At 51.5% G+C, this 25,000-nt stretch overlaps 45 non-coding genes across 45 annotated transcripts; 11 read left to right on the top strand and 34 right to left on the bottom strand.

Annotated features, from left to right (window-relative positions):
• Positions 1–6: 6 nt before the first annotated feature.
• On the bottom strand, positions 7–170 carry LOC131449453 (U1 spliceosomal RNA). Its single transcript, XR_009234439.1, has one exon. It is a non-coding gene; the product is annotated as a U1 spliceosomal RNA (small nuclear RNA).
• A 397-nt stretch (positions 171–567) lies between these two features.
• On the top strand, positions 568–686 carry LOC131449435 (5S ribosomal RNA). The gene has a single exon (XR_009234424.1). It is a non-coding gene; the product is annotated as a 5S ribosomal RNA (ribosomal RNA).
• A 115-nt stretch (positions 687–801) lies between these two features.
• LOC131449616 (U2 spliceosomal RNA) lies at positions 802–994 on the bottom strand. Its single transcript, XR_009234593.1, has one exon. It is a non-coding gene; the product is annotated as a U2 spliceosomal RNA (small nuclear RNA).
• Positions 995–1,173: 179 nt separating this feature from the next.
• LOC131449769 (U5 spliceosomal RNA) lies at positions 1,174–1,286 on the bottom strand. Its single transcript, XR_009234740.1, has one exon. It is a non-coding gene; the product is annotated as a U5 spliceosomal RNA (small nuclear RNA).
• Positions 1,287–1,904: 618 nt separating this feature from the next.
• On the bottom strand, positions 1,905–2,068 carry LOC131449452 (U1 spliceosomal RNA). The gene has a single exon (XR_009234438.1). It is a non-coding gene; the product is annotated as a U1 spliceosomal RNA (small nuclear RNA).
• Positions 2,069–2,470: 402 nt separating this feature from the next.
• Positions 2,471–2,589, top strand: LOC131449434 (5S ribosomal RNA). Its single transcript, XR_009234423.1, has one exon. It is a non-coding gene; the product is annotated as a 5S ribosomal RNA (ribosomal RNA).
• A 133-nt stretch (positions 2,590–2,722) lies between these two features.
• On the bottom strand, positions 2,723–2,915 carry LOC131449615 (U2 spliceosomal RNA). Its single transcript, XR_009234592.1, has one exon. It is a non-coding gene; the product is annotated as a U2 spliceosomal RNA (small nuclear RNA).
• A 179-nt stretch (positions 2,916–3,094) lies between these two features.
• On the bottom strand, positions 3,095–3,207 carry LOC131449766 (U5 spliceosomal RNA). Its single transcript, XR_009234738.1, has one exon. It is a non-coding gene; the product is annotated as a U5 spliceosomal RNA (small nuclear RNA).
• Positions 3,208–3,833: 626 nt separating this feature from the next.
• Positions 3,834–3,997, bottom strand: LOC131449450 (U1 spliceosomal RNA). Its single transcript, XR_009234436.1, has one exon. It is a non-coding gene; the product is annotated as a U1 spliceosomal RNA (small nuclear RNA).
• Positions 3,998–4,394: 397 nt separating this feature from the next.
• On the top strand, positions 4,395–4,513 carry LOC131449432 (5S ribosomal RNA). The gene has a single exon (XR_009234421.1). It is a non-coding gene; the product is annotated as a 5S ribosomal RNA (ribosomal RNA).
• Positions 4,514–4,646: 133 nt separating this feature from the next.
• Positions 4,647–4,839, bottom strand: LOC131449614 (U2 spliceosomal RNA). Its single transcript, XR_009234591.1, has one exon. It is a non-coding gene; the product is annotated as a U2 spliceosomal RNA (small nuclear RNA).
• Positions 4,840–5,018: 179 nt separating this feature from the next.
• On the bottom strand, positions 5,019–5,131 carry LOC131449765 (U5 spliceosomal RNA). Its single transcript, XR_009234737.1, has one exon. It is a non-coding gene; the product is annotated as a U5 spliceosomal RNA (small nuclear RNA).
• Positions 5,132–5,757: 626 nt separating this feature from the next.
• Positions 5,758–5,921, bottom strand: LOC131449449 (U1 spliceosomal RNA). The gene has a single exon (XR_009234435.1). It is a non-coding gene; the product is annotated as a U1 spliceosomal RNA (small nuclear RNA).
• Positions 5,922–6,323: 402 nt separating this feature from the next.
• On the top strand, positions 6,324–6,442 carry LOC131449431 (5S ribosomal RNA). Its single transcript, XR_009234420.1, has one exon. It is a non-coding gene; the product is annotated as a 5S ribosomal RNA (ribosomal RNA).
• Positions 6,443–6,557: 115 nt separating this feature from the next.
• LOC131449613 (U2 spliceosomal RNA) lies at positions 6,558–6,750 on the bottom strand. Its single transcript, XR_009234590.1, has one exon. It is a non-coding gene; the product is annotated as a U2 spliceosomal RNA (small nuclear RNA).
• Positions 6,751–6,929: 179 nt separating this feature from the next.
• LOC131449764 (U5 spliceosomal RNA) lies at positions 6,930–7,042 on the bottom strand. Its single transcript, XR_009234736.1, has one exon. It is a non-coding gene; the product is annotated as a U5 spliceosomal RNA (small nuclear RNA).
• A 626-nt stretch (positions 7,043–7,668) lies between these two features.
• Positions 7,669–7,832, bottom strand: LOC131449448 (U1 spliceosomal RNA). The gene has a single exon (XR_009234434.1). It is a non-coding gene; the product is annotated as a U1 spliceosomal RNA (small nuclear RNA).
• A 402-nt stretch (positions 7,833–8,234) lies between these two features.
• LOC131449430 (5S ribosomal RNA) lies at positions 8,235–8,353 on the top strand. Its single transcript, XR_009234419.1, has one exon. It is a non-coding gene; the product is annotated as a 5S ribosomal RNA (ribosomal RNA).
• A 133-nt stretch (positions 8,354–8,486) lies between these two features.
• On the bottom strand, positions 8,487–8,679 carry LOC131449612 (U2 spliceosomal RNA). Its single transcript, XR_009234589.1, has one exon. It is a non-coding gene; the product is annotated as a U2 spliceosomal RNA (small nuclear RNA).
• Positions 8,680–8,858: 179 nt separating this feature from the next.
• LOC131449763 (U5 spliceosomal RNA) lies at positions 8,859–8,971 on the bottom strand. The gene has a single exon (XR_009234735.1). It is a non-coding gene; the product is annotated as a U5 spliceosomal RNA (small nuclear RNA).
• A 626-nt stretch (positions 8,972–9,597) lies between these two features.
• LOC131449447 (U1 spliceosomal RNA) lies at positions 9,598–9,761 on the bottom strand. Its single transcript, XR_009234433.1, has one exon. It is a non-coding gene; the product is annotated as a U1 spliceosomal RNA (small nuclear RNA).
• A 402-nt stretch (positions 9,762–10,163) lies between these two features.
• Positions 10,164–10,282, top strand: LOC131449429 (5S ribosomal RNA). The gene has a single exon (XR_009234418.1). It is a non-coding gene; the product is annotated as a 5S ribosomal RNA (ribosomal RNA).
• A 133-nt stretch (positions 10,283–10,415) lies between these two features.
• Positions 10,416–10,608, bottom strand: LOC131449606 (U2 spliceosomal RNA). The gene has a single exon (XR_009234584.1). It is a non-coding gene; the product is annotated as a U2 spliceosomal RNA (small nuclear RNA).
• Positions 10,609–10,787: 179 nt separating this feature from the next.
• On the bottom strand, positions 10,788–10,900 carry LOC131449787 (U5 spliceosomal RNA). The gene has a single exon (XR_009234758.1). It is a non-coding gene; the product is annotated as a U5 spliceosomal RNA (small nuclear RNA).
• Positions 10,901–11,526: 626 nt separating this feature from the next.
• Positions 11,527–11,690, bottom strand: LOC131449446 (U1 spliceosomal RNA). Its single transcript, XR_009234432.1, has one exon. It is a non-coding gene; the product is annotated as a U1 spliceosomal RNA (small nuclear RNA).
• Positions 11,691–12,092: 402 nt separating this feature from the next.
• LOC131449428 (5S ribosomal RNA) lies at positions 12,093–12,211 on the top strand. The gene has a single exon (XR_009234417.1). It is a non-coding gene; the product is annotated as a 5S ribosomal RNA (ribosomal RNA).
• A 133-nt stretch (positions 12,212–12,344) lies between these two features.
• On the bottom strand, positions 12,345–12,537 carry LOC131449611 (U2 spliceosomal RNA). The gene has a single exon (XR_009234588.1). It is a non-coding gene; the product is annotated as a U2 spliceosomal RNA (small nuclear RNA).
• Positions 12,538–12,716: 179 nt separating this feature from the next.
• On the bottom strand, positions 12,717–12,829 carry LOC131449773 (U5 spliceosomal RNA). The gene has a single exon (XR_009234744.1). It is a non-coding gene; the product is annotated as a U5 spliceosomal RNA (small nuclear RNA).
• Positions 12,830–13,455: 626 nt separating this feature from the next.
• LOC131449444 (U1 spliceosomal RNA) lies at positions 13,456–13,619 on the bottom strand. Its single transcript, XR_009234430.1, has one exon. It is a non-coding gene; the product is annotated as a U1 spliceosomal RNA (small nuclear RNA).
• Positions 13,620–14,021: 402 nt separating this feature from the next.
• LOC131449427 (5S ribosomal RNA) lies at positions 14,022–14,140 on the top strand. Its single transcript, XR_009234416.1, has one exon. It is a non-coding gene; the product is annotated as a 5S ribosomal RNA (ribosomal RNA).
• Positions 14,141–14,273: 133 nt separating this feature from the next.
• On the bottom strand, positions 14,274–14,466 carry LOC131449610 (U2 spliceosomal RNA). Its single transcript, XR_009234587.1, has one exon. It is a non-coding gene; the product is annotated as a U2 spliceosomal RNA (small nuclear RNA).
• A 179-nt stretch (positions 14,467–14,645) lies between these two features.
• Positions 14,646–14,758, bottom strand: LOC131449786 (U5 spliceosomal RNA). Its single transcript, XR_009234757.1, has one exon. It is a non-coding gene; the product is annotated as a U5 spliceosomal RNA (small nuclear RNA).
• A 626-nt stretch (positions 14,759–15,384) lies between these two features.
• LOC131449443 (U1 spliceosomal RNA) lies at positions 15,385–15,548 on the bottom strand. The gene has a single exon (XR_009234429.1). It is a non-coding gene; the product is annotated as a U1 spliceosomal RNA (small nuclear RNA).
• A 402-nt stretch (positions 15,549–15,950) lies between these two features.
• LOC131449426 (5S ribosomal RNA) lies at positions 15,951–16,069 on the top strand. Its single transcript, XR_009234415.1, has one exon. It is a non-coding gene; the product is annotated as a 5S ribosomal RNA (ribosomal RNA).
• A 133-nt stretch (positions 16,070–16,202) lies between these two features.
• Positions 16,203–16,395, bottom strand: LOC131449607 (U2 spliceosomal RNA). The gene has a single exon (XR_009234585.1). It is a non-coding gene; the product is annotated as a U2 spliceosomal RNA (small nuclear RNA).
• A 179-nt stretch (positions 16,396–16,574) lies between these two features.
• LOC131449772 (U5 spliceosomal RNA) lies at positions 16,575–16,687 on the bottom strand. Its single transcript, XR_009234743.1, has one exon. It is a non-coding gene; the product is annotated as a U5 spliceosomal RNA (small nuclear RNA).
• Positions 16,688–20,587: 3,900 nt separating this feature from the next.
• Positions 20,588–20,751, bottom strand: LOC131449442 (U1 spliceosomal RNA). Its single transcript, XR_009234428.1, has one exon. It is a non-coding gene; the product is annotated as a U1 spliceosomal RNA (small nuclear RNA).
• A 402-nt stretch (positions 20,752–21,153) lies between these two features.
• On the top strand, positions 21,154–21,272 carry LOC131449445 (5S ribosomal RNA). Its single transcript, XR_009234431.1, has one exon. It is a non-coding gene; the product is annotated as a 5S ribosomal RNA (ribosomal RNA).
• A 149-nt stretch (positions 21,273–21,421) lies between these two features.
• On the bottom strand, positions 21,422–21,614 carry LOC131449754 (U2 spliceosomal RNA). The gene has a single exon (XR_009234728.1). It is a non-coding gene; the product is annotated as a U2 spliceosomal RNA (small nuclear RNA).
• Positions 21,615–21,793: 179 nt separating this feature from the next.
• LOC131449311 (U5 spliceosomal RNA) lies at positions 21,794–21,906 on the bottom strand. The gene has a single exon (XR_009234303.1). It is a non-coding gene; the product is annotated as a U5 spliceosomal RNA (small nuclear RNA).
• Positions 21,907–22,551: 645 nt separating this feature from the next.
• On the bottom strand, positions 22,552–22,715 carry LOC131449441 (U1 spliceosomal RNA). The gene has a single exon (XR_009234427.1). It is a non-coding gene; the product is annotated as a U1 spliceosomal RNA (small nuclear RNA).
• Positions 22,716–23,117: 402 nt separating this feature from the next.
• On the top strand, positions 23,118–23,236 carry LOC131449433 (5S ribosomal RNA). The gene has a single exon (XR_009234422.1). It is a non-coding gene; the product is annotated as a 5S ribosomal RNA (ribosomal RNA).
• Positions 23,237–23,367: 131 nt separating this feature from the next.
• On the bottom strand, positions 23,368–23,560 carry LOC131449753 (U2 spliceosomal RNA). Its single transcript, XR_009234727.1, has one exon. It is a non-coding gene; the product is annotated as a U2 spliceosomal RNA (small nuclear RNA).
• A 179-nt stretch (positions 23,561–23,739) lies between these two features.
• On the bottom strand, positions 23,740–23,852 carry LOC131449785 (U5 spliceosomal RNA). The gene has a single exon (XR_009234756.1). It is a non-coding gene; the product is annotated as a U5 spliceosomal RNA (small nuclear RNA).
• Positions 23,853–24,478: 626 nt separating this feature from the next.
• LOC131449583 (U1 spliceosomal RNA) lies at positions 24,479–24,642 on the bottom strand. Its single transcript, XR_009234563.1, has one exon. It is a non-coding gene; the product is annotated as a U1 spliceosomal RNA (small nuclear RNA).
• Between the last annotated feature and the right edge of the window lie 358 nt (positions 24,643–25,000).

The raw sequence follows: 25,000 nt of genomic DNA, 5'->3' as shown, positions 1-25,000 counted from the left end.
CGTCATCGGGGGAGAGCGCGGACGCAGTACCCCACCAGCAAAAATTATGCAGTCAAGATTCCCACGTTTGGGGAATTTGCAGGGGTCAGCACAACCAGAGTGCAATGGCTGAGCCTCGCCCTGGGTGAACCACCTTCTTGATCATGGTGTCTCCCCTGCCAGGTAAGTATGGGGTTGCCCAGCACTGGGTGGCTGTTCCCAGACACAGCTCTTTGGCCGATGGTGCAGGAAATGGATAGTCCCAGAGTCCAATGCCTTGACTCAGGTGCTCGTTAATGCTGTGCTGTGTTCAACTTCAACCTCCAGCACACATTGGAGAGGAAACACTCGACCTTTTCACTGGCATACCTGGCTGTCATTTCCTATAGATTCAGCAACAACTGGACCTGACGGCACCAACAGCAGCTTACCCATCTCGGTGTAGCTTCCAAATACTGGAATAGAGTGTAGCAGGTAGTGGCGATAAAGGCTCAAGTGCAGTGTGTTCGGAAGGCTGACTTTTGAGCCCCTCCACGAGCAGGGGGCCTTGCCTGGTCTATAAAAGGAGTCTGTGTCACCTGCCCGTCGGCTTACGGCCACACCACCCTGAGCACGCCCGATCTCGTCTGATCTCGGAAGCTAAGCAGGGTCGGGCCTGGTTAGTTCTTGGATGGGAGACTGCCTGGTAATACCAGGTGCTGTAAGCTTTTACACTGCTGCTTCCTTACAAGAAACGTGGGCTTGCAATTACACGTTGACGCACGGGCACACGTTAATGTCCTTCCAGTTTCAGCCTTGCTTTGGTTTTCACAGAAAAAAAGAGAACGGTGCACCGTTCCTGGTGGCACTGCAATACCAGGTCAATGCAAGGAGTGAAGAGAGCAAGCCCCAGGTTTCACCGCCCAATGCTCAAAAATGCATTTAATATTTAATCCCCATATAGAGGACATATCAGATATTAAACTGATAAGAACAGATACTACACTTGATCTTAGCCAAAAGGCCGAGAAGCGATGGCCCGCCAGTGTCTGGGGCCAACTCAAGATCTTGGCGCACAAGTTACTTGTTGTGGTGCCATGTTTCTGAAGTGCGCATAACAAAGGCTGCTGCCGATCACCTCCGCCCCCAGGTGATCTAAGCGCACCTCTGAGCCGTGACGGACAGCTGCTTGACATTTGACACACTCAAAGGGCGCAGCCATACAGCAAAGCCCACCAAAAATAAGTTAAACTCTCGGACGTTCCTCTCCACGGAAGTCTTTAGTAAAAGGCGAAAGACTTGTGCATTTTGAAGAAAAACCAGAGTCGACATAGACCCTCTCCTTGAGAGCAGCCAACGAGTCTATCCGCCGGAGTCACCACAGTCTCGGTCGGCCCGGCCGGCCACCTTGGGACAGCCTTTCTTCAACGTTTTTGGTTTGCCGGCCAATCAACCGCCCACATTTGTTTGGAAGCGCATTCTTACTGTTGGTTGTGTGCTGCAGTTTTCTATCAATCGCTGAGGCTGTGGCACACCTCCAAGGTTTAGTGGTAGATGTGAGTGCATGAGCAAAGCAGCTCTGTGTCACACCGAGCAGTACAAACTGCCGGGCCGTTTCCCAGCTCCTCCGGGCTTCTGAAATGGTGAGCTGCTCCTGGCATCGCTTCAATATCAGGTCAATGTACAGGAGTGGACGGACCAAGCGCCAAAGTATTAACCCTTGGCATGATGGCCATGGATCCATCTCCAACAATCCAGTTCTCCTACAAAGAGCCGGGAAAGGGAGCATGACATTTCCTTAGAGCTAAAAGACAACACCCACAACCATCCCATTCCCAGCAACTTGGAAAGACAGGGGATGTCGCTCTGCGAGCACGTGAGAAGCCTGGAGATGGGCACACAAGGCGGAACTTTGGGCGGCTGACCTTTGCTTACAACTACGTCATCGGGGGAGAGCGCGGACGCAGTACCCCACCAGCAAAAATTATGCAGTCAAGATTCCCACGTTTGGGGAATTTGCAGGGGTCAGCACAACCAGAGTGCAATGGCTGAGCCTCGCCCTGGGTGAACCACCTTCTTGATCATGGTGTCTCCCCTGCCAGGTAAGTATGAGGTGTACTTGCCCAGCACTGGGTGGCTGTTCCCAGACACAGCTCTTTGGCCGATGGTGCAGGAAATGGATAGTCCCAGAGTCCAATGCCTTGACTCAGGTGCTCGTTAATGCTGTGCTGTGTTCAACTTCAACCTCCAGCACACATTGGAGAGGAAACACTCGACCTTTTCACTGGCATACCTGGCTGTCATTTCCTATAGATTCAGCAACAACTGGACCTGACGGCACCAACAGCAGCTTACCCATCTCGGTGTAGCTTCCAAATACTGGAATAGAGTGTAGCAGGTAGTGGCGATAAAGGCTCAAGTGCAGTGTGTTCGGAAGGCTGACTTTTGAGCCCCTCCACGAGCAGGGGGCCTTGCCTGGTCTATAAAAGGAGTCTGTGTCACCTGCCCGTCGGCTTACGGCCACACCACCCTGAGCACGCCCGATCTCGTCTGATCTCGGAAGCTAAGCAGGGTCGGGCCTGGTTAGTTCTTGGATGGGAGACTGCCTGGTAATACCAGGTGCTGTAAGCTTTTACACTGCAGCACGCTTTTACACTGCTGCTTCCTTACAAGAAACGTGGGCTTGCAATTACACGTTGACGCACGGGCACACGTTAATGTCCTTCCAGTTTCAGCCTTGCTTTGGTTTTCACAGAAAAAAAGAGAACGGTGCACCGTTCCTGGTGGCACTGCAATACCAGGTCAATGCAAGGAGTGAAGAGAGCAAGCCCCAGGTTTCACCGCCCAATGCTCAAAAATGCATTTAATATTTAATCCCCATATAGAGGACATATCAGATATTAAACTGATAAGAACAGATACTACACTTGATCTTAGCCAAAAGGCCGAGAAGCGATGGCCCGCCAGTGTCTGGGGCCAACTCAAGATCTTGGCGCACAAGTTACTTGTTGTGGTGCCATGTTTCTGAAGTGCGCATAACAAAGGCTGCTGCCGATCACCTCCGCCCCCAGGTGATCTAAGCGCACCTCTGAGCCGTGACGGACAGCTGCTTGACATTTGACACACTCAAAGGGCGCAGCCATACAGCAAAGCCCACCAAAAATAAGTTAAACTCTCGGACGTTCCTCTCCACGGAAGTCTTTAGTAAAAGGCGAAAGACTTGTGCATTTTGAAGAAAAACCAGAGTCGACATAGACCCTCTCCTTGAGAGCAGCCAACGAGTCTATCCGCCGGAGTCACCACAGTCTCGGTCGGCCCGGCCGGCCACCTTGGGACAGCCTTTCTTCAACGTTTTTGGTTTGCCGGCCAATCAACCGCCCACATTTGACTGCATGTTTGGAAGCGCATTCTTACTGTTGGTTGTGTGCTGCAGTTTTCTATCAATCGCTGAGGCTGTGGCACACCTCCAAGGTTTAGTGGTAGATGTGAGTGCATGAGCAAAGCAGCTCTGTGTCACACCGAGCAGTACAAACTGCCGGGCCGTTTCCCAGCTCCTCCGGGCTTCTGAAATGGTGAGCTGCTCCTGGCATCGCTTCAATATCAGGTCAATGTACAGGAGTGGACGGACCAAGCGCCAAAGTATTAACCCTTGGCATGATGGCCATGGATCCATCTCCAACAATCCAGTTCTCCTACAAAGAGCCGGGAAAGGGAGCATGACATTTCCTTAGAGCTAAAAGACAACACCCACAACCATCCCATTCCCAGCAACTTGGAAAGACAGGGGATGTCGCTCTGCGAGCACGTGAGAAGCCTGGAGATGGGCACACAAGGCGGAACTTTGGGCGGCTGACCTTTGCTTACAACTACGTCATCGGGGGAGAGCGCGGACGCAGTACCCCACCAGCAAAAATTATGCAGTCAAGATTCCCACGTTTGGGGAATTTGCAGGGGTCAGCACAACCAGAGTGCAATGGCTGAGCCTCGCCCTGGGTGAACCACCTTCTTGATCATGGTGTCTCCCCTGCCAGGTAAGTATGGGGTTGCCCAGCACTGGGTGGCTGTTCCCAGACACAGCTCTTTGGCCGATGGTGCAGGAAATGGATAGTCCCAGAGTCCAATGCCTTGACTCAGGTGCTCGTTAATGCTGTGCTGTGTTCAACTTCAACCTCCAGCACACATTGGAGAGGAAACACTCGACCTTTTCACTGGCATACCTGGCTGTCATTTCCTATAGATTCAGCAACAACTGGACCTGACGGCACCAACAGCAGCTTACCCATCTCGGTGTAGCTTCCAAATACTGGAATAGAGTGTAGCAGGTAGTGGCGATAAAGGCTCAAGTGCAGTGTGTTCGGAAGGCTGACTTTTGAGCCCCTCCACGAGCAGGGGGCCTTGCCTGGTCTATAAAAGGAGTCTGTGTCACCTGCCCGTCGGCTTACGGCCACACCACCCTGAGCACGCCCGATCTCGTCTGATCTCGGAAGCTAAGCAGGGTCGGGCCTGGTTAGTTCTTGGATGGGAGACTGCCTGGTAATACCAGGTGCTGTAAGCTTTTACACTGCAGCACGCTTTTACACTGCTGCTTCCTTACAAGAAACGTGGGCTTGCAATTACACGTTGACGCACGGGCACACGTTAATGTCCTTCCAGTTTCAGCCTTGCTTTGGTTTTCACAGAAAAAAAGAGAACGGTGCACCGTTCCTGGTGGCACTGCAATACCAGGTCAATGCAAGGAGTGAAGAGAGCAAGCCCCAGGTTTCACCGCCCAATGCTCAAAAATGCATTTAATATTTAATCCCCATATAGAGGACATATCAGATATTAAACTGATAAGAACAGATACTACACTTGATCTTAGCCAAAAGGCCGAGAAGCGATGGCCCGCCAGTGTCTGGGGCCAACTCAAGATCTTGGCGCACAAGTTACTTGTTGTGGTGCCATGTTTCTGAAGTGCGCATAACAAAGGCTGCTGCCGATCACCTCCGCCCCCAGGTGATCTAAGCGCACCTCTGAGCCGTGACGGACAGCTGCTTGACATTTGACACACTCAAAGGGCGCAGCCATACAGCAAAGCCCACCAAAAATAAGTTAAACTCTCGGACGTTCCTCTCCACGGAAGTCTTTAGTAAAAGGCGAAAGACTTGTGCATTTTGAAGAAAAACCAGAGTCGACATAGACCCTCTCCTTGAGAGCAGCCAACGAGTCTATCCGCCGGAGTCACCACAGTCTCGGTCGGCCCGGCCGGCCACCTTGGGACAGCCTTTCTTCAACGTTTTTGGTTTGCCGGCCAATCAACCGCCCACATTTGACTGCATGTTTGGAAGCGCATTCTTACTGTTGGTTGTGTGCTGCAGTTTTCTATCAATCGCTGAGGCTGTGGCACACCTCCAAGGTTTAGTGGTAGATGTGAGTGCATGAGCAAAGCAGCTCTGTGTCACACCGAGCAGTACAAACTGCCGGGCCGTTTCCCAGCTCCTCCGGGCTTCTGAAATGGTGAGCTGCTCCTGGCATCGCTTCAATATCAGGTCAATGTACAGGAGTGGACGGACCAAGCGCCAAAGTATTAACCCTTGGCATGATGGCCATGGATCCATCTCCAACAATCCAGTTCTCCTACAAAGAGCCGGGAAAGGGAGCATGACATTTCCTTAGAGCTAAAAGACAACACCCACAACCATCCCATTCCCAGCAACTTGGAAAGACAGGGGATGTCGCTCTGCGAGCACGTGAGAAGCCTGGAGATGGGCACACAAGGCGGAACTTTGGGCGGCTGACCTTTGCTTACAACTACGTCATCGGGGGAGAGCGCGGACGCAGTACCCCACCAGCAAAAATTATGCAGTCAAGATTCCCACGTTTGGGGAATTTGCAGGGGTCAGCACAACCAGAGTGCAATGGCTGAGCCTCGCCCTGGGTGAACCACCTTCTTGATCATGGTGTCTCCCCTGCCAGGTAAGTATGAGGTGCACTTGCCCAGCACTGGGTGGCTGTTCCCAGACACAGCTCTTTGGCCGATGGTGCAGGAAATGGATAGTCCCAGAGTCGAATGCCTTGACTCAGGTGCTCGTTAATGCTGTGCTGTGTTCAACTTCAACCTCCAGCACACATTGGAGAGGAAACACTCGACCTTTTCACTGGCATACCTGGCTGTCATTTCCTATAGATTCAGCAACAACTGGACCTGACGGCACCAACAGCAGCTTACCCATCTCGGTGTAGCTTCCAAATACTGGAATAGAGTGTAGCAGGTAGTGGCGATAAAGGCTCAAGTGCAGTGTGTTCGGAAGGCTGACTTTTGAGCCCCTCCACGAGCAGGGGGCCTTGCCTGGTCTATAAAAGGAGTCTGTGTCACCTGCCCGTCGGCTTACGGCCACACCACCCTGAGCACGCCCGATCTCGTCTGATCTCGGAAGCTAAGCAGGGTCGGGCCTGGTTAGTTCTTGGATGGGAGACTGCCTGGTAATACCAGGTGCTGTAAGCTTTTACACTGCTGCTTCCTTACAAGAAACGTGGGCTTGCAATTACACGTTGACGCACGGGCACACGTTAATGTCCTTCCAGTTTCAGCCTTGCTTTGGTTTTCACAGAAAAAAAGAGAACGGTGCACCGTTCCTGGTGGCACTGCAATACCAGGTCAATGCAAGGAGTGAAGAGAGCAAGCCCCAGGTTTCACCGCCCAATGCTCAAAAATGCATTTAATATTTAATCCCCATATAGAGGACATATCAGATATTAAACTGATAAGAACAGATACTACACTTGATCTTAGCCAAAAGGCCGAGAAGCGATGGCCCGCCAGTGTCTGGGGCCAACTCAAGATCTTGGCGCACAAGTTACTTGTTGTGGTGCCATGTTTCTGAAGTGCGCATAACAAAGGCTGCTGCCGATCACCTCCGCCCCCAGGTGATCTAAGCGCACCTCTGAGCCGTGACGGACAGCTGCTTGACATTTGACACACTCAAAGGGCGCAGCCATACAGCAAAGCCCACCAAAAATAAGTTAAACTCTCGGACGTTCCTCTCCACGGAAGTCTTTAGTAAAAGGCGAAAGACTTGTGCATTTTGAAGAAAAACCAGAGTCGACATAGACCCTCTCCTTGAGAGCAGCCAACGAGTCTATCCGCCGGAGTCACCACAGTCTCGGTCGGCCCGGCCGGCCACCTTGGGACAGCCTTTCTTCAACGTTTTTGGTTTGCCGGCCAATCAACCGCCCACATTTGACTGCATGTTTGGAAGCGCATTCTTACTGTTGGTTGTGTGCTGCAGTTTTCTATCAATCGCTGAGGCTGTGGCACACCTCCAAGGTTTAGTGGTAGATGTGAGTGCATGAGCAAAGCAGCTCTGTGTCACACCGAGCAGTACAAACTGCCGGGCCGTTTCCCAGCTCCTCCGGGCTTCTGAAATGGTGAGCTGCTCCTGGCATCGCTTCAATATCAGGTCAATGTACAGGAGTGGACGGACCAAGCGCCAAAGTATTAACCCTTGGCATGATGGCCATGGATCCATCTCCAACAATCCAGTTCTCCTACAAAGAGCCGGGAAAGGGAGCATGACATTTCCTTAGAGCTAAAAGACAACACCCACAACCATCCCATTCCCAGCAACTTGGAAAGACAGGGGATGTCGCTCTGCGAGCACGTGAGAAGCCTGGAGATGGGCACACAAGGCGGAACTTTGGGCGGCTGACCTTTGCTTACAACTACGTCATCGGGGGAGAGCGCGGACGCAGTACCCCACCAGCAAAAATTATGCAGTCAAGATTCCCACGTTTGGGGAATTTGCAGGGGTCAGCACAACCAGAGTGCAATGGCTGAGCCTCGCCCTGGGTGAACCACCTTCTTGATCATGGTGTCTCCCCTGCCAGGTAAGTATGAGGTGCACTTGCCCAGCACTGGGTGGCTGTTCCCAGACACAGCTCTTTGGCCGATGGTGCAGGAAATGGATAGTCCCAGAGTCGAATGCCTTGACTCAGGTGCTCGTTAATGCTGTGCTGTGTTCAACTTCAACCTCCAGCACACATTGGAGAGGAAACACTCGACCTTTTCACTGGCATACCTGGCTGTCATTTCCTATAGATTCAGCAACAACTGGACCTGACGGCACCAACAGCAGCTTACCCATCTCGGTGTAGCTTCCAAATACTGGAATAGAGTGTAGCAGGTAGTGGCGATAAAGGCTCAAGTGCAGTGTGTTCGGAAGGCTGACTTTTGAGCCCCTCCACGAGCAGGGGGCCTTGCCTGGTCTATAAAAGGAGTCTGTGTCACCTGCCCGTCGGCTTACGGCCACACCACCCTGAGCACGCCCGATCTCGTCTGATCTCGGAAGCTAAGCAGGGTCGGGCCTGGTTAGTTCTTGGATGGGAGACTGCCTGGTAATACCAGGTGCTGTAAGCTTTTACACTGCAGCACGCTTTTACACTGCTGCTTCCTTACAAGAAACGTGGGCTTGCAATTACACGTTGACGCACGGGCACACGTTAATGTCCTTCCAGTTTCAGCCTTGCTTTGGTTTTCACAGAAAAAAACAGAACGGTGCACCGTTCCTGGTGGCACTGCAATACCAGGTCAATGCAAGGAGTGAAGAGAGCAAGCCCCAGGTTTCACCGCCCAATGCTCAAAAATGCATTTAATATTTAATCCCCATATAGAGGACATATCAGATATTAAACTGATAAGAACAGATACTACACTTGATCTTAGCCAAAAGGCCGAGAAGCGATGGCCCGCCAGTGTCTGGGGCCAACTCAAGATCTTGGCGCACAAGTTACTTGTTGTGGTGCCATGTTTCTGAAGTGCGCATAACAAAGGCTGCTGCCGATCACCTCCGCCCCCAGGTGATCTAAGCGCACCTCTGAGCCGTGACGGACAGCTGCTTGACATTTGACACACTCAAAGGGCGCAGCCATACAGCAAAGCCCACCAAAAATAAGTTAAACTCTCGGACGTTCCTCTCCACGGAAGTCTTTAGTAAAAGGCGAAAGACTTGTGCATTTTGAAGAAAAACCAGAGTCGACATAGACCCTCTCCTTGAGAGCAGCCAACGAGTCTATCCGCCGGAGTCACCACAGTCTCGGTCGGCCCGGCCGGCCACCTTGGGACAGCCTTTCTTCAACGTTTTTGGTTTGCCGGCCAATCAACCGCCCACATTTGACTGCATGTTTGGAAGCGCATTCTTACTGTTGGTTGTGTGCTGCAGTTTTCTATCAATCGCTGAGGCTGTGGCACACCTCCAAGGTTTAGTGGTAGATGTGAGTGCATGAGCAAAGCAGCTCTGTGTCACACCGAGCAGTACAAACTGCCGGGCCGTTTCCCAGCTCCTCCGGGCTTCTGAAATGGTGAGCTGCTCCTGGCATCGCTTCAATATCAGGTCAATGTACAGGAGTGGACGGACCAAGCGCCAAAGTATTAACCCTTGGCATGATGGCCATGGATCCATCTCCAACAATCCAGTTCTCCTACAAAGAGCCGGGAAAGGGAGCATGACATTTCCTTAGAGCTAAAAGACAACACCCACAACCATCCCATTCCCAGCAACTTGGAAAGACAGGGGATGTCGCTCTGCGAGCACGTGAGAAGCCTGGAGATGGGCACACAAGGCGGAACTTTGGGCGGCTGACCTTTGCTTACAACTACGTCATCGGGGGAGAGCGCGGACGCAGTACCCCACCAGCAAAAATTATGCAGTCAAGATTCCCACGTTTGGGGAATTTGCAGGGGTCAGCACAACCAGAGTGCAATGGCTGAGCCTCGCCCTGGGTGAACCACCTTCTTGATCATGGTGTCTCCCCTGCCAGGTAAGTATGAGGTGCACTTGCCCAGCACTGGGTGGCTGTTCCCAGACACAGCTCTTTGGCCGATGGTGCAGGAAATGGATAGTCCCAGAGTCGAATGCCTTGACTCAGGTGCTCGTTAATGCTGTGCTGTGTTCAACTTCAACCTCCAGCACACATTGGAGAGGAAACACTCGACCTTTTCACTGGCATACCTGGCTGTCATTTCCTATAGATTCAGCAACAACTGGACCTGACGGCACCAACAGCAGCTTACCCATCTCGGTGTAGCTTCCAAATACTGGAATAGAGTGTAGCAGGTAGTGGCGATAAAGGCTCAAGTGCAGTGTGTTCGGAAGGCTGACTTTTGAGCCCCTCCACGAGCAGGGGGCCTTGCCTGGTCTATAAAAGGAGTCTGTGTCACCTGCCCGTCGGCTTACGGCCACACCACCCTGAGCACGCCCGATCTCGTCTGATCTCGGAAGCTAAGCAGGGTCGGGCCTGGTTAGTTCTTGGATGGGAGACTGCCTGGTAATACCAGGTGCTGTAAGCTTTTACACTGCAGCACGCTTTTACACTGCTGCTTCCTTACAAGAAACGTGGGCTTGCAATTACACGTTGACGCACGGGCACACGTTAATGTCCTTCCAGTTTCAGCCTTGCTTTGGTTTTCACAGAAAAAAAGAGAACGGTGCACCGTTCCTGGTGGCACTGCAATACCAGGTCAATGCAAGGAGTGAAGAGAGCAAGCCCCAGGTTTCACCGCCCAATGCTCAAAAATGCATTTAATATATAATCCCCATATAGAGGACATATCAGATATTAAACTGATAAGAACAGATACTACACTTGATCTTAGCCAAAAGGCCGAGAAGCGATGGCCCGCCAGTGTCTGGGGCCAACTCAAGATCTTGGCGCACAAGTTACTTGTTGTGGTGCCATGTTTCTGAAGTGCGCATAACAAAGGCTGCTGCCGATCACCTCCGCCCCCAGGTGATCTAAGCGCACCTCTGAGCCGTGACGGACAGCTGCTTGACATTTGACACACTCAAAGGGCGCAGCCATACAGCAAAGCCCACCAAAAATAACTTAAACTCTCGGACGTTCCTCTCCACGGAAGTCTTTAGTAAAAGGCGAAAGACTTGTGCATTTTGAAGAAAAACCAGAGTCGACATAGACCCTCTCCTTGAGAGCAGCCAACGAGTCTATCCGCCGGAGTCACCACAGTCTCGGTCGGCCCGGCCGGCCACCTTGGGACAGCCTTTCTTCAACGTTTTTGGTTTGCCGGCCAATCAACCGCCCACATTTGACTGCATGTTTGGAAGCGCATTCTTACTGTTGGTTGTGTGCTGCAGTTTTCTATCAATCGCTGAGGCTGTGGCACACCTCCAAGGTTTAGTGGTAGATGTGAGTGCATGAGCAAAGCAGCTCTGTGTCACACCGAGCAGTACAAACTGCCGGGCCGTTTCCCAGCTCCTCCGGGCTTCTGAAATGGTGAGCTGCTCCTGGCATCGCTTCAATATCAGGTCAATGTACAGGAGTGGACGGACCAAGCGCCAAAGTATTAACCCTTGGCATGATGGCCATGGATCCATCTCCAACAATCCAGTTCTCCTACAAAGAGCCGGGAAAGGGAGCATGACATTTCCTTAGAGCTAAAAGACAACACCCACAACCATCCCATTCCCAGCAACTTGGAAAGACAGGGGATGTCGCTCTGCGAGCACGTGAGAAGCCTGGAGATGGGCACACAAGGCGGAACTTTGGGCGGCTGACCTTTGCTTACAACTACGTCATCGGGGGAGAGCGCGGACGCAGTACCCCACCAGCAAAAATTATGCAGTCAAGATTCCCACGTTTGGGGAATTTGCAGGGGTCAGCACAACCAGAGTGCAATGGCTGAGCCTCGCCCTGGGTGAACCACCTTCTTGATCATGGTGTCTCCCCTGCCAGGTAAGTATGAGGTGCACTTGCCCAGCACTGGGTGGCTGTTCCCAGACACAGCTCTTTGGCCGATGGTGCAGGAAATGGATAGTCCCAGAGTCCAATGCCTTGACTCAGGTGCTCGTTAATGCTGTGCTGTGTTCAACTTCAACCTCCAGCACACATTGGAGAGGAAACACTCGACCTTTTCACTGGCATACCTGGCTGTCATTTCCTATAGATTCAGCAACAACTGGACCTGACGGCACCAACAGCAGCTTACCCATCTCGGTGTAGCTTCCAAATACTGGAATAGAGTGTAGCAGGTAGTGGCGATAAAGGCTCAAGTGCAGTGTGTTCGGAAGGCTGACTTTTGAGCCCCTCCACGAGCAGGGGGCCTTGCCTGGTCTATAAAAGGAGTCTGTGTCACCTGCCCGTCGGCTTACGGCCACACCACCCTGAGCACGCCCGATCTCGTCTGATCTCGGAAGCTAAGCAGGGTCGGGCCTGGTTAGTTCTTGGATGGGAGACTGCCTGGTAATACCAGGTGCTGTAAGCTTTTACACTGCAGCACGCTTTTACACTGCTGCTTCCTTACAAGAAACGTGGGCTTGCAATTACACGTTGACGCACGGGCACACGTTAATGTCCTTCCAGTTTCAGCCTTGCTTTGGTTTTCACAGAAAAAAAGAGAACGGTGCACCGTTCCTGGTGGCACTGCAATACCAGGTCAATGCAAGGAGTGAAGAGAGCAAGCCCCAGGTTTCACCGCCCAATGCTCAAAAATGCATTTAATATTTAATCCCCATATAGAGGACATATCAGATATTAAACTGATAAGAACAGATACTACACTTGATCTTAGCCAAAAGGCCGAGAAGCGATGGCCCGCCAGTGTCTGGGGCCAACTCAAGATCTTGGCGCACAAGTTACTTGTTGTGGTGCCATGTTTCTGAAGTGCGCATAACAAAGGCTGCTGCCGATCACCTCCGCCCCCAGGTGATCTAAGCGCACCTCTGAGCCGTGACGGACAGCTGCTTGACATTTGACACACTCAAAGGGCGCAGCCATACAGCATAGCCCACCAAAAATAACTTAAACTCTCGGACGTTCCTCTCCACGGAAGTCTTTAGTAAAAGGCGAAAGACTTGTGCATTTTGAAGAAAAACCAGAGTCGACATAGACCCTCTCCTTGAGAGCAGCCAACGAGTCTATCCGCCGGAGTCACCACAGTCTCGGTCGGCCCGGCCGGCCACCTTGGGACAGCCTTTCTTCAACGTTTTTGGTTTGCCGGCCAATCAACCGCCCACATTTGACTGCATGTTTGGAAGCGCATTCTTACTGTTGGTTGTGTGCTGCAGTTTTCTATCAATCGCTGAGGCTGTGGCACACCTCCAAGGTTTAGTGGTAGATGTGAGTGCATGAGCAAAGCAGCTCTGTGTCACACCGAGCAGTACAAACTGCCGGGCCGTTTCCCAGCTCCTCCGGGCTTCTGAAATGGTGAGCTGCTCCTGGCATCGCTTCAATATCAGGTCAATGTACAGGAGTGGACGGACCAAGCGCCAAAGTATTAACCCTTGGCATGATGGCCATGGATCCATCTCCAACAATCCAGTTCTCCTACAAAGAGCCGGGAAAGGGAGCATGACATTTCCTTAGAGCTAAAAGACAACACCCACAACCATCCCATTCCCAGCAACTTGGAAAGACAGGGGATGTCGCTCTGCGAGCACGTGAGAAGCCTGGAGATGGGCACACAAGGCGGAACTTTGGGCGGCTGACCTTTGCTTACAACTACGTCATCGGGGGAGAGCGCGGACGCAGTACCCCACCAGCAAAAATTATGCAGTCAAGATTCCCACGTTTGGGGAATTTGCAGGGGTCAGCACAACCAGAGTGCAATGGCTGAGCCTCGCCCTGGGTGAACCACCTTCTTGATCATGGTGTCTCCCCTGCCAGGTAAGTATGAGGTGCACTTGCCCAGCACTGGGTGGCTGTTCCCAGACACAGCTCTTTGGCCGATGGTGCAGGAAATGGATAGTCCCAGAGTCGAATGCCTTGACTCAGGTGCTCGTTAATGCTGTGCTGTGTTCAACTTCAACCTCCAGCACACATTGGAGAGGAAACACTCGACCTTTTCACTGGCATACCTGGCTGTCATTTCCTATAGATTCAGCAACAACTGGACCTGACGGCACCAACAGCAGCTTACCCATCTCGGTGTAGCTTCCAAATACTGGAATAGAGTGTAGCAGGTAGTGGCGATAAAGGCTCAAGTGCAGTGTGTTCGGAAGGCTGACTTTTGAGCCCCTCCACGAGCAGGGGGCCTTGCCTGGTCTATAAAAGGAGTCTGTGTCACCTGCCCGTCGGCTTACGGCCACACCACCCTGAGCACGCCCGATCTCGTCTGATCTCGGAAGCTAAGCAGGGTCGGGCCTGGTTAGTTCTTGGATGGGAGACTGCCTGGTAATACCAGGTGCTGTAAGCTTTTACACTGCAGCACGCTTTTACACTGCTGCTTCCTTACAAGAAACGTGGGCTTGCAATTACACGTTGACGCACGGGCACACGTTAATGTCCTTCCAGTTTCAGCCTTGCTTTGGTTTTCACAGAAAAAAAGAGAACGGTGCACCGTTCCTGGTGGCACTGCAATACCAGGTCAATGCAAGGAGTGAAGAGAGCAAGCCCCAGGTTTCACCGCCCAATGCTCAAAAATGCATTTAATATTTAATCCCCATATAGAGGACATATCAGATATTAAACTGATAAGAACAGATACTACACTTGATCTTAGCCAAAAGGCCGAGAAGCGATGGCCCGCCAGTGTCTGGGGCCAACTCAAGATCTTGGCGCACAAGTTACTTGTTGTGGTGCCATGTTTCTGAAGTGCGCATAACAAAGGCTGCTGCCGATCACCTCCGCCCCCAGGTGATCTAAGCGCACCTCTGAGCCGTGACGGACAGCTGCTTGACATTTGACACACTCAAAGGGCGCAGCCATACAGCAAAGCCCACCAAAAATAACTTAAACTCTCGGACGTTCCTCTCCACGGAAGTCTTTAGTAAAAGGCGAAAGACTTGTGCATTTTGAAGAAAAACCAGAGTCGACATAGACCCTCTCCTTGAGAGCAGCCAACGAGTCTATCCGCCGGAGTCACCACAGTCTCGGTCGGCCCGGCCGGCCACCTTGGGACAGCCTTTCTTCAACGTTTTTGGTTTGCCGGCCAATCAACCGCCCACATTTGACTGCATGTTTGGAAGCGCATTCTTACTGTTGGTTGTGTGCTGCAGTTTTCTATCAATCGCTGAGGCTGTGGCACACCTCCAAGGTTTAGTGGTAGATGTGAGTGCATGAGCAAAGCAGCTCTGTGTCACACCGAGCAGTACAAACTGCCGGGCCGTTTCCCAGCTCCTCCGGGCTTCTGAAATGGTGAGCTGCTCCTGGCATCGCTTCAATATCAGGTCAATGTACAGGAGTGGACGGACCAAGCGCCAAAGTATTAACCCTTGGCATGATGGCCATGGATCCATCTCCAACAATCCAGTTCTCCTACAAAGAGCCGGGAAAGGGAGCATGACATTTCCTTAGAGCTAAAAGACAACACCCACAACCATCCCATTCCCAGCAACTTGGAAAGACAGGGGATGTCGCTCTGCGAGCACGTGAGAAGCCTGGAGATGGGCACACAAGGCGGAACTTTGGGCGGCTGACCTTTGCTTACAACTACGTCATCGGGGGAGAGCGCGGACGCAGTACCCCACCAGCAAAAATTATGCAGTCAAGATTCCCACGTTTGGGGAATTTGCAGGGGTCAGCACAACCAGAGTGCAATGGCTGAGCCTCGCCCTGGGTGAACCACCTTCTTGATCATGGTGTCTCCCCTGCCAGGTAAGTATGAGGTGCACTTGCCCAGCACTGGGTGGCTGTTCCCAGACACAGCTCTTTGGCCGATGGTGCAGGAAATGGATAGTCCCAGAGTCGAATGCCTTGACTCAGGTGCTCGTTAATGCTGTGCTGTGTTCAACTTCAACCTCCAGCACACATTGGAGAGGAAACACTCGACCTTTTCACTGGCATACCTGGCTGTCATTTCCTATAGATTCAGCAACAACTGGACCTGACGGCACCAACAGCAGCTTACCCATCTCGGTGTAGCTTCCAAATACTGGAATAGAGTGTAGCAGGTAGTGGCGATAAAGGCTCAAGTGCAGTGTGTTCGGAAGGCTGACTTTTGAGCCCCTCCACGAGCAGGGGGCCTTGCCTGGTCTATAAAAGGAGTCTGTGTCACCTGCCCGTCGGCTTACGGCCACACCACCCTGAGCACGCCCGATCTCGTCTGATCTCGGAAGCTAAGCAGGGTCGGGCCTGGTTAGTTCTTGGATGGGAGACTGCCTGGTAATACCAGGTGCTGTAAGCTTTTACACTGCAGCACGCTTTTACACTGCTGCTTCCTTACAAGAAACGTGGGCTTGCAATTACACGTTGACGCACGGGCACACGTTAATGTCCTTCCAGTTTCAGCCTTGCTTTGGTTTTCACAGAAAAAAAGAGAACGGTGCACCGTTCCTGGTGGCACTGCAATACCAGGTCAATGCAAGGAGTGAAGAGAGCAAGCCCCAGGTTTCACCGCCCAATGCTCAAAAATGCATTTAATATTTAATCCCCATATAGAGGACATATCAGATATTAAACTGATAAGAACAGATACTACACTTGATCTTAGCCAAAAGGCCGAGAAGCGATGGCCCGCCAGTGTCTGGGGCCAACTCAAGATCTTGGCGCACAAGTTACTTGTTGTGGTGCCATGTTTCTGAAGTGCGCATAACAAAGGCTGCTGCCGATCACCTCCGCCCCCAGGTGATCTAAGCACACCTCTGAGCCGTGACGGACAGCTGCTTGACATTTGACACACTCAAAGGGCGCAGCCATACAGCATAGCCCACCAAAAATAACTTAAACTCTCGGACGTTCCTCTCCACGGAAGTCTTTAGTAAAAGGCGAAAGACTTGTGCATTTTGAAGAAAAACCAGAGTCGACATAGACCCTCTCCTTGAGAGCAGCCAAGGAGTCTATCCGCCGGAGTCACCACAGTCTCGGTCGGCCCGGCCGGCCACCTTGGGACAGCCTTTCTTCAACGTTTTTGGTTTGCCGGCCAATCAACCGCCCACATTTGACTGCATGTTTGGAAGCGCATTCTTACTGTTGGTTGTGTGCTGCAGTTTTCTATCAATCGCTGAGGCTGTGGCACACCTCCAAGGTTTAGTGGTAGATGTGAGTGCATGAGCAAAGCAGCTCTGTGTCACACCGAGCAGTACAAACTGCCGGGCCGTTTCCCAGCTCCTCCGGGCTTCTGAAATGGTGAGCTGCTCCTGGCATCGCTTCAATATCAGGTCAATGTACAGGAGTGGACGGACCAAGCGCCAAAGTATTAACCCTTGGCATGATGGCCATGGATCCATCTCCAACAATCCAGTTCTCCTACAAAGAGCCGGGAAAGGGAGCATGACATTTCCTTAGAGCTAAAAGACAACACCCACAACCCTCCATTACATTACATTACATTACATGTCATTTAGCAGACGCTTTTATCCAAAGCGACTTACAATAAGTGCATTTAAACATTTGGGTACAAATAAGAGCTAGAAGTAAGTAAGAGCTTCAAGTAAATCAAACTATGAAGTGCTAGTCATAAGTGCGATATATATATATATATATATTTTTTTTTTTTTTTTTTTTTGTCGTCATCATTATCGTCTTAGTCGAGATAGAGTCGGAAGAAATGTGTTTTTAGTCGGCGGCGGAAGATGTGGCGGCTTTCCGCTGTCCGGATGTCGATGGGGAGCTCGTTCCACCATTTGGGAGCGAGGACAGTGAACAGTCTCGAGTTCTGTAAATGCCTCTGCGATCCTCTCAGTGAGGGGGCAGCGAGCCGGTTTGTCGATGCAGAGCGAAGTGGGCGGGCTGGGGTGTAGGTTTTGATCATGTCCTGGATGTAGGCTGGACCGGATCCGTTTGTAGCATGGAACGCAAGCACTAGAGTCTTGAAGCGGATGCGAGCAGCTACAGGAAGCCAGTGAAGGGAGCGGAGGAGAGGTGTAGTGTGGGAGAATTTTGGTAAGTTGAAGATCAGTCGAGCTGCTGCATTCTGGATGAGTTGCAGGGGTCGTATGGCACACGCAGGGAGACCAGCCAGGAGGGAGTTGCAGTAATCCAAGCGTGAGATGACAAGAGCCTGGACCAGAACCTGTGCCGCCTTCTGGGTTAGAAGAGGCCGTATCCTTCTGATGTTGTACAACATGTATCTGCAGGATCGAGCTGTTGCAGCAATGTTGGCAGTGAGGGAGAGATGGTCATCAAGTGTCACACCCAGGTTCCTTGCGGTATGAGACGGAGTTACCACAGAGTTGTCGAGGGTGATGGTTAGGTCTGTGGTGGGAGAGCCCTTTCCTGGGAGAAAAAGAAACTCAGTCTTGTTGAGATTGAGTTTCAGGTGATGGTCAGACATCCACTGAGAGATGTCGGTCAGACAAGCGGAGATCCGTTCCGCTACATTTGTGTCGGAGCTGGGAAAAGAGAGGATGAGTTGGGTGTCGTCGGCGTAGCTGTGATAGGAAAAACCATGAGAGAGAATAACAGAACCAAGAGAGTTGGTGTATAGAGAGAAGAGGAGAGGGCCCAAGACAGAACCCTGAGGGACCCCAGTAGCTAGAGGACAGGGTTCCGACACAGATCCTCTCCAGGTTACTCTGTATGTTCGGTTTTGAAGATAGGACGAGAGTAGGGTAAGTGCAGATCCTGAGACACCTAGTTCTTGAAGGGAGGAAATAAGGATCTGGTGGTTAACTGTGTCAAACGCTGCAGAAAGGTCCAAGAGGATGAGCACAGAGGAGAGAGAGGCAGCCCTGGCAGTGTGGAGTTGCTCAGTGACAGCAAGGAGTGCAGTTTCGGTCGAGTGACCTGCTTTAAAACCAGACTGAAGAGGATCAAGAAGGTTGTTCCGGTGAAGGTAGGAGGAGAGTTGATTAAAGATAGCACGCTCCAGAGTTTTGGAGAGAAAAGGAAGAAGAGGAGGTTAGAGAAGATCGAGAAAAGTTTTTTGGGGTTAGAGAAAGAGGATTGAATTTTAGTCTGATAGAAAGATTGTTTGGCTGCAGAGATAGAGGCAGTGAGGGTGGAGAGAAGAGAGTGATAGGAAAGCAGGTCGTCAGGGAGTTTTGATTTCCTCCATTTCCTTTCTGCTGCCCGTATCGTGGCTCTCTCAGTACGCACTGAGTCCGACAACCACGGGGCTGGGGAGGACTTATGAACCCGCCGTGAAGTAAGAGGACAGAGAGAGTCAAGAGAGGAGGACAGAGTACAGAGGAATGTGTCTGTGGCAGAGTTGGGATGCATGAGGGAGAAGGAGTCAGCTGAAGGAAGTGCTGATAGAACAGTTGAGGAGAGAGAGGAGGGAGAGAGAGAGCGAATGTTGCGACGGACAAGTGCAGTATCTGATGAGATGAGATCATCAGATTGGGAGAGTGGGAGAGAGTAGGAAATGAAGAAATGATCAGAGACATGAAGTGGAGTTACCGTGAGGTCGGAGGTGGAGCAGTTTCTGGTGAAGATGAGGTCAAGGTGGTTGCCAGCTTTGTGAGTTGGTGGAGAAGGAGCAAGTGAGAGAGAAAGAGACGAAAGTAGAAATAGTAGATCGGATGACTTCTCTGACTGGATGTTGAAGTCACCAAGAAGAACAAGTGGTGGGCCATTTTCTGGGACGTTTGAGAGGAGGACATCTAGTTCCTCCAAGAAGTGTCCCAATGGGCCTGGTGGACGGTAGATGACAATAATGATTAGTTTGACTGGGTGAGTTACAGTTACAGCATGAAATTCAAACGACTGTGAAGAGAAGTGTGGCAGTGGGTAAAGAGTGAAAGTCCAGTTGGGGTTGATGAGCAGACCTGTCCCACCACCTCTTCCAGTGGATCTGGGTGTGTGGGAGAAGGAGTGGGCGGAGGAGAGAGCTGCAGGGGTGGCTGTGTTGGAGGGTGTTATCCAAGTCTCAGTGAGAGCAAGGAAGTCCAGGCATTGCTCAGTAGCAAAGCCGGAAATGAACTCAGTCTTGCGGGTAGCTGACTGGCAGTTCCACAGGCCCCCTGCGACAAGGTGTTGGATGTGTGTGGAGCGGGTGGGATAGATAAGTGAGGACAGGTTACGGTGATGCTGTGAGTGATTGTGAGGTTTGTAGTATCTATGAGAAGAGACATGAACAGGAATGGAAAAAAGGCACATATGTGAAAGGTCGAAAACACTTGCAGACAGGTACTTAGCCTCGTTAGCCTCCTTGTTAGACTCCGGTTTAGACTCCTTTGTCTTTGTCTTCCTGAGTCTTTACTCCGGTTTAGACTCCTTTGTCTTTGTCTTCCTGAGTCTTCGTCTGAAGAGTCTGCCGCTGAAGCTGCCGCTTCAAAGTCAGTGCTGCTTTTTCAAAGACACCTGATTAGGTGCTGATTAGTTACAGCTGTGTTGGCCACTCCCCTTTGCCAGTGAAACTTCTCACCTGGTGATGGTGATGGCTCAATAGAAACTTGGTCAAAGCAGCAACAATAACAACTTTCTCTTTGACCTAGCAGACAAAATATCTTTACAAAACTTTCACCTTAATTAAACAGACAAGTCAAAAGTCACAAAAGTCAAGCAACCAGCTACATACAACAGCAATTATTGAAATAGCAACCAAATAAGAAAGACCTACAGAAGTGATACTTAGCTTAATTCCAGTAGTCCTATGAGATACCCAGATAGTCCAAATGCACACGCACACACACAAATGCCCATCCCATTCCCAGCAACTTGGAAAGACTGGGGATGTCGCTCTGCGAGCACGTGAGAAGCCTGGAGATGGGCACACAAGGCGGAACTTTGGGCGGCTGACCTTTGCTTACAACTACGTCATCGGGGGAGAGCGCGGACGCAGTACCCCACCAGCAAAAATTATGCAGTCAAGATTCCCACGTTTGGGGAATTTGCAGGGGTCAGCACAACCAGAGTGCAATGGCTGAGCCTCGCCCTGGGTGAACCACCTTCTTGATCATGGTGTCTCCCCTGCCAGGTAAGTATGAGGTGTACTTGCCCAGCACTGGGTGGCTGTTCCCAGACACAGCTCTTTGGCCGATGGTGCAGGAAATGGATAGTCCCAGAGTCCAATGCCTTGACTCAGGTGCTCGTTAATGCTGTGCTGTGTTCAACTTCAACCTCCAGCACACATTGGAGAGGAAACACTCGACCTTTTCACTGGCATACCTGGCTGTCATTTCCTATAGATTCAGCAACAACTGGACCTGACGGCACCAACAGCAGCTTACCCATCTCGGTGTAGCTTCCAAATACTGGAATAGAGTGTAGCAGGTAGTGGCGATAAAGGCTCAAGTGCAGTGTGTTCGGAAGGCTGACTTTTGAGCCCCTCCACGAGCAGGGGGCCTTGCCTGGTCTATAAAAGGAGTCTGTGTCACCTGCCCGTCGGCTTACGGCCACACCACCCTGAGCACGCCCGATCTCGTCTGATCTCGGAAGCTAAGCAGGGTCGGGCCTGGTTAGTACTTGGATGGGAGACTGCCTGGGAATACCAGGTGCTGTAAGCTTTTACACTGCAGCACACTTTTACACTGCAGCACGCTTTTACACTGCTGCTTCCTTACAAGAAACGTGGGCTTGCAATTACGTTGACGCACGGGCACACGTTAATGTCCTTCCAGTTTCAGCCTTGCTTTGGTTTTCACAGAAAAAAAGAGAACGGTGCACCGTTCCTGGTGGCACTGCAATACCAGGTCAATGCAAGGAGTGAAGAGAGCAAGCCCCAGGTTTCACCGCCCAATGCTCAAAAATGCATTTAATATTTAATCCCCATATAGAGGACATATCAGATATTAAACTGATAAAAACAGATACTACACTTGATCTTAGCCAAAAGGCCGAGAAGCGATGGCCCGCCAGTGTCTTGGGCCAACTCAAGATCTTGGCGCACAAGTTACTTGTTGTGGTGCCATGTTTCTGAAGTGCGCATAACAAAGGCTGCTGCCGATCACCTCCGCCCCCAGGTGATCTAAGCGCACCTCTGAGCCGTGACGGACAGCTGCTTGACATTTGACACACTCAAAGGGCGCAGCCATACAGCAAAGCCCACCAAAAATAACTTAAACTCTCGGACATTCCTCTCCACGGAAGTCTTTAGTAAAAGGCGAAAGACTTGTGCATTTTGAAGAAAAACCAGAGTCGACATAGCCCCTCTCCTTGAGAGCAGCCAAGGAGTCTATCCGCCGGAGTCACCACAGTCTCGGTCGGCCCGGCCGGCCACCTTGGGACAGCCTTTCTTCAACGTTTTTGGTTTGCCGGCCAATCAACCGCCCACATTTGACTGCATGTTTGGAAGCGCATTCTTACTGTTGGTTGTGTGCTGCAGTTTTCTATCAATCGCTGAGGCTGTGGCACATTCCTCGCTCCCGGGCACACCTCCAAGGTTTAGTGGTAGATGTGAGTGCATGAGCAAAGCAGCTCTGTGTCACACCGAGCAGTACAAACTGCCGGGCCGTTTCCCAGCTCCTCCGGGCTTCTGAAATGGTGAGCTGCTCCTGGCATCGCTTCAATATCAGGTCAATGTACAGGAGTGGACGGATCAAGCGCCAAAGTATTAACCCTTGGCATGATGGCCATGGATCCATCTCCAACAATCCAGTTCTCCTACAAAGAGCCGGGAAAGGGAGCATGACATTTCCTTAGAGATAAAAGACAACACCCACAACCATCCCATTCCCAGCAACTTGGAAAGACAGGGGATGTCGCTCTGCGAGCACGTGAGAAGCCTGGAGATGGGCACACAAGGCGGAACTTTGGGCGGCTGACCTTTGCTTACAACTACGTCATCGGGGGAGAGCGCGGACGCAGTACCCCACCAGCAAAAATTATGCAGTCAAGATTCCCACGTTTGGGGAATTTGCAGGGGTCAGCACAACCAGAGTGCAATGGCTGAGCCTCGCCCTGGGTGAACCACCTTCTTGATCATGGTGTCTCCCCTGCCAGGTAAGTATGAGGTGCACTTGCCCAGCACTGGGTGTCTGTTCCCAGACACAGCTCTTTGGCCGATGGTGCAGGAAATGGATAGTCCCAGAGTCCAATGCCTTGACTCAGGTGCTCGTTAATGCTGTGCTGTGTTCAACTTCAACCTCCAGCACACATTGGAGAGGAAACACTCGACCTTTTCACTGGCATACCTGGCTGTCATTTCCTATAGATTCAGCAACAACTGGACCTGACGGCACCAACAGCAGCTTACCCATCTCGGTGTAGCTTCCAAATACTGGAATAGAGTGTAGCAGGTAGTGGCGATAAAGGCTCAAGTGCAGTGTGTTCGGAAGGCTGACTTTTGAGCCCCTCCACGAGCAGGGGGCCTTGCCTGGTCTGTAAAAGGAGTCTGTGTCACCTGCCCGTCGGCTTACGGCCACACCACCCTGAGCACGCCCGATCTCGTCTGATCTCGGAAGCTAAGCAGGGTCGGGCCTGGTTAGTACTTGGATGGGAGACTGCCTGGGAATACCAGGTGCTGTAAGCTTTTACACTGCAGCACGCTTTTACACTGCTGCTTCCTTACAAGAAACGTGGGCTTGCAATTACGTTGACGCACGGGCACACGTTAATGTCCTTCCAGTTTCAGCCTTGCTTTGGTTTTCACAGAAAAAAAGAGAACGGTGCACCGTTCCTGGTGGCACTGCAATACCAGGTCAATGCAAGGAGTGAAGAGAGCAAGCCCCAGGTTTCACCGCCCAATGCTCAAAAATGCATTTAATATTTAATCCCCATATAGAGGACATATCAGATATTAAACTGATAAAAACAGATACTACACTTGATCTTAGCCAAAAGGCCGAGAAGCGATGGCCCGCCAGTGTCTTGGGCCAACTCAAGATCTTGGCGCACAAGTTACTTGTTGTGGTGCCATGTTTCTGAAGTGCGCATAACAAAGGCTGCTGCCGATCACCTCCGCCCCCAGGTGATCTAAGCGCACCTCTGAGCCGTGACGGACAGCTGCTTGACATTTGACACACTCAAAGGGCGCAGCCATACAGCAAAGCCCACCAAAAATAACTTAAACTCTCGGACGTTCCTCTCCACGGAAGTCTTTAGTAAAAGGCGAAAGACTTGTGCATTTTGAAGAAAAACCAGAGTCGACATAGCCCCTCTCCTTGAGAGCAGCCAAGGAGTCTATCCGCCGGAGTCACCACAGTCTCGGTCGGCCCGGCCGGCCACCTTGGGACAGCCTTTCTTCAACGTTTTTGGTTTGCCGGCCAATCAACCGCCCACATTTGACTGCATGTTTGGAAGCGCATTCTTACTGTTGGTTGTGTGCTGCAGTTTTCTATCAATCGCTGAGGCTGTGGCACACCTCCAAGGTTTAGTGGTAGATGTGAGTGCATGAGCAAAGCAGCTCTGTGTCACACCGAGCAGTACAAACTGCCGGGCCGTTTCCCAGCTCCTCCGGGCTTCTGAAATGGTGAGCTGCTCCTGGCATCGCTTCAATATCAGGTCAATGTACAGGAGTGGACGGAACAAGCGCCAAAGTATTAACCCTTGGCATGATGGCCATGGATCCATCTCCAACAATCCAGTTCTCCTACAAAGAGCCGGGAAAGGGAGCATGACATTTCCTTAGAGCTAAAAGACAACACCCACAACCATCCCATTCCCAGCAACTTGGAAAGACAGGGGATGTCGCTCTGCGAGCACGTGAGAAGCCTGGAGATGGGCACACAAGGCGGAACTTTGGGCGGCTGACCTTTGCTTACAACTACGTCATCGGGGGAGAGCGCGGACGCAGTATCCCACCAGCAAAAATTATGCAGTCAAGATTCCCACGTTTGGGGAATTTGCAGGGGTCAGCACAACCAGAGTGCAATGGCTGAGCCTCGCCCTGGGTGAACCACCTTCTTGATCATGGTGTCTCCCCTGCCAGGTAAGTATGGGGTTGCCCAGCACTGGGTGGCTGTTCCCAGACACAGCTCTTTGGCCGATGGTGCAGGAAATGGATAGTCCCAGAGTCCAATGCCTTGACTCAGGTGCTCGTTAATGCTGTGCTGTGTTCAACTTCAACCTCCAGCACACATTGGAGAGGAAACACTCGACCTTTTCACTGGCATACCTGGCTGTCATTTCCTATAGATTCAGCAACAACTGGACCTGACGGCACCAACAGCAGCTTACCCATCTCGGTGTAGCTTCCAAATACTGGAATAGAGTGTAGCAGGTAGTGGCGATAAAGGCTCAAGTGCAGTGTGTTCGGAAGGCTGACTTTTGAGCCCCTCCACGAGCAGGGGGCCTT

This window comes from Solea solea, unplaced genomic scaffold (genome assembly GCF_958295425.1).
Source record: "Solea solea unplaced genomic scaffold, fSolSol10.1 scaffold_25, whole genome shotgun sequence".
NCBI classification, from domain to species: domain Eukaryota; kingdom Metazoa; phylum Chordata; class Actinopteri; order Pleuronectiformes; family Soleidae; genus Solea; species Solea solea.
This window is presented reverse-complemented; position numbering and strand designations above follow the sequence as displayed.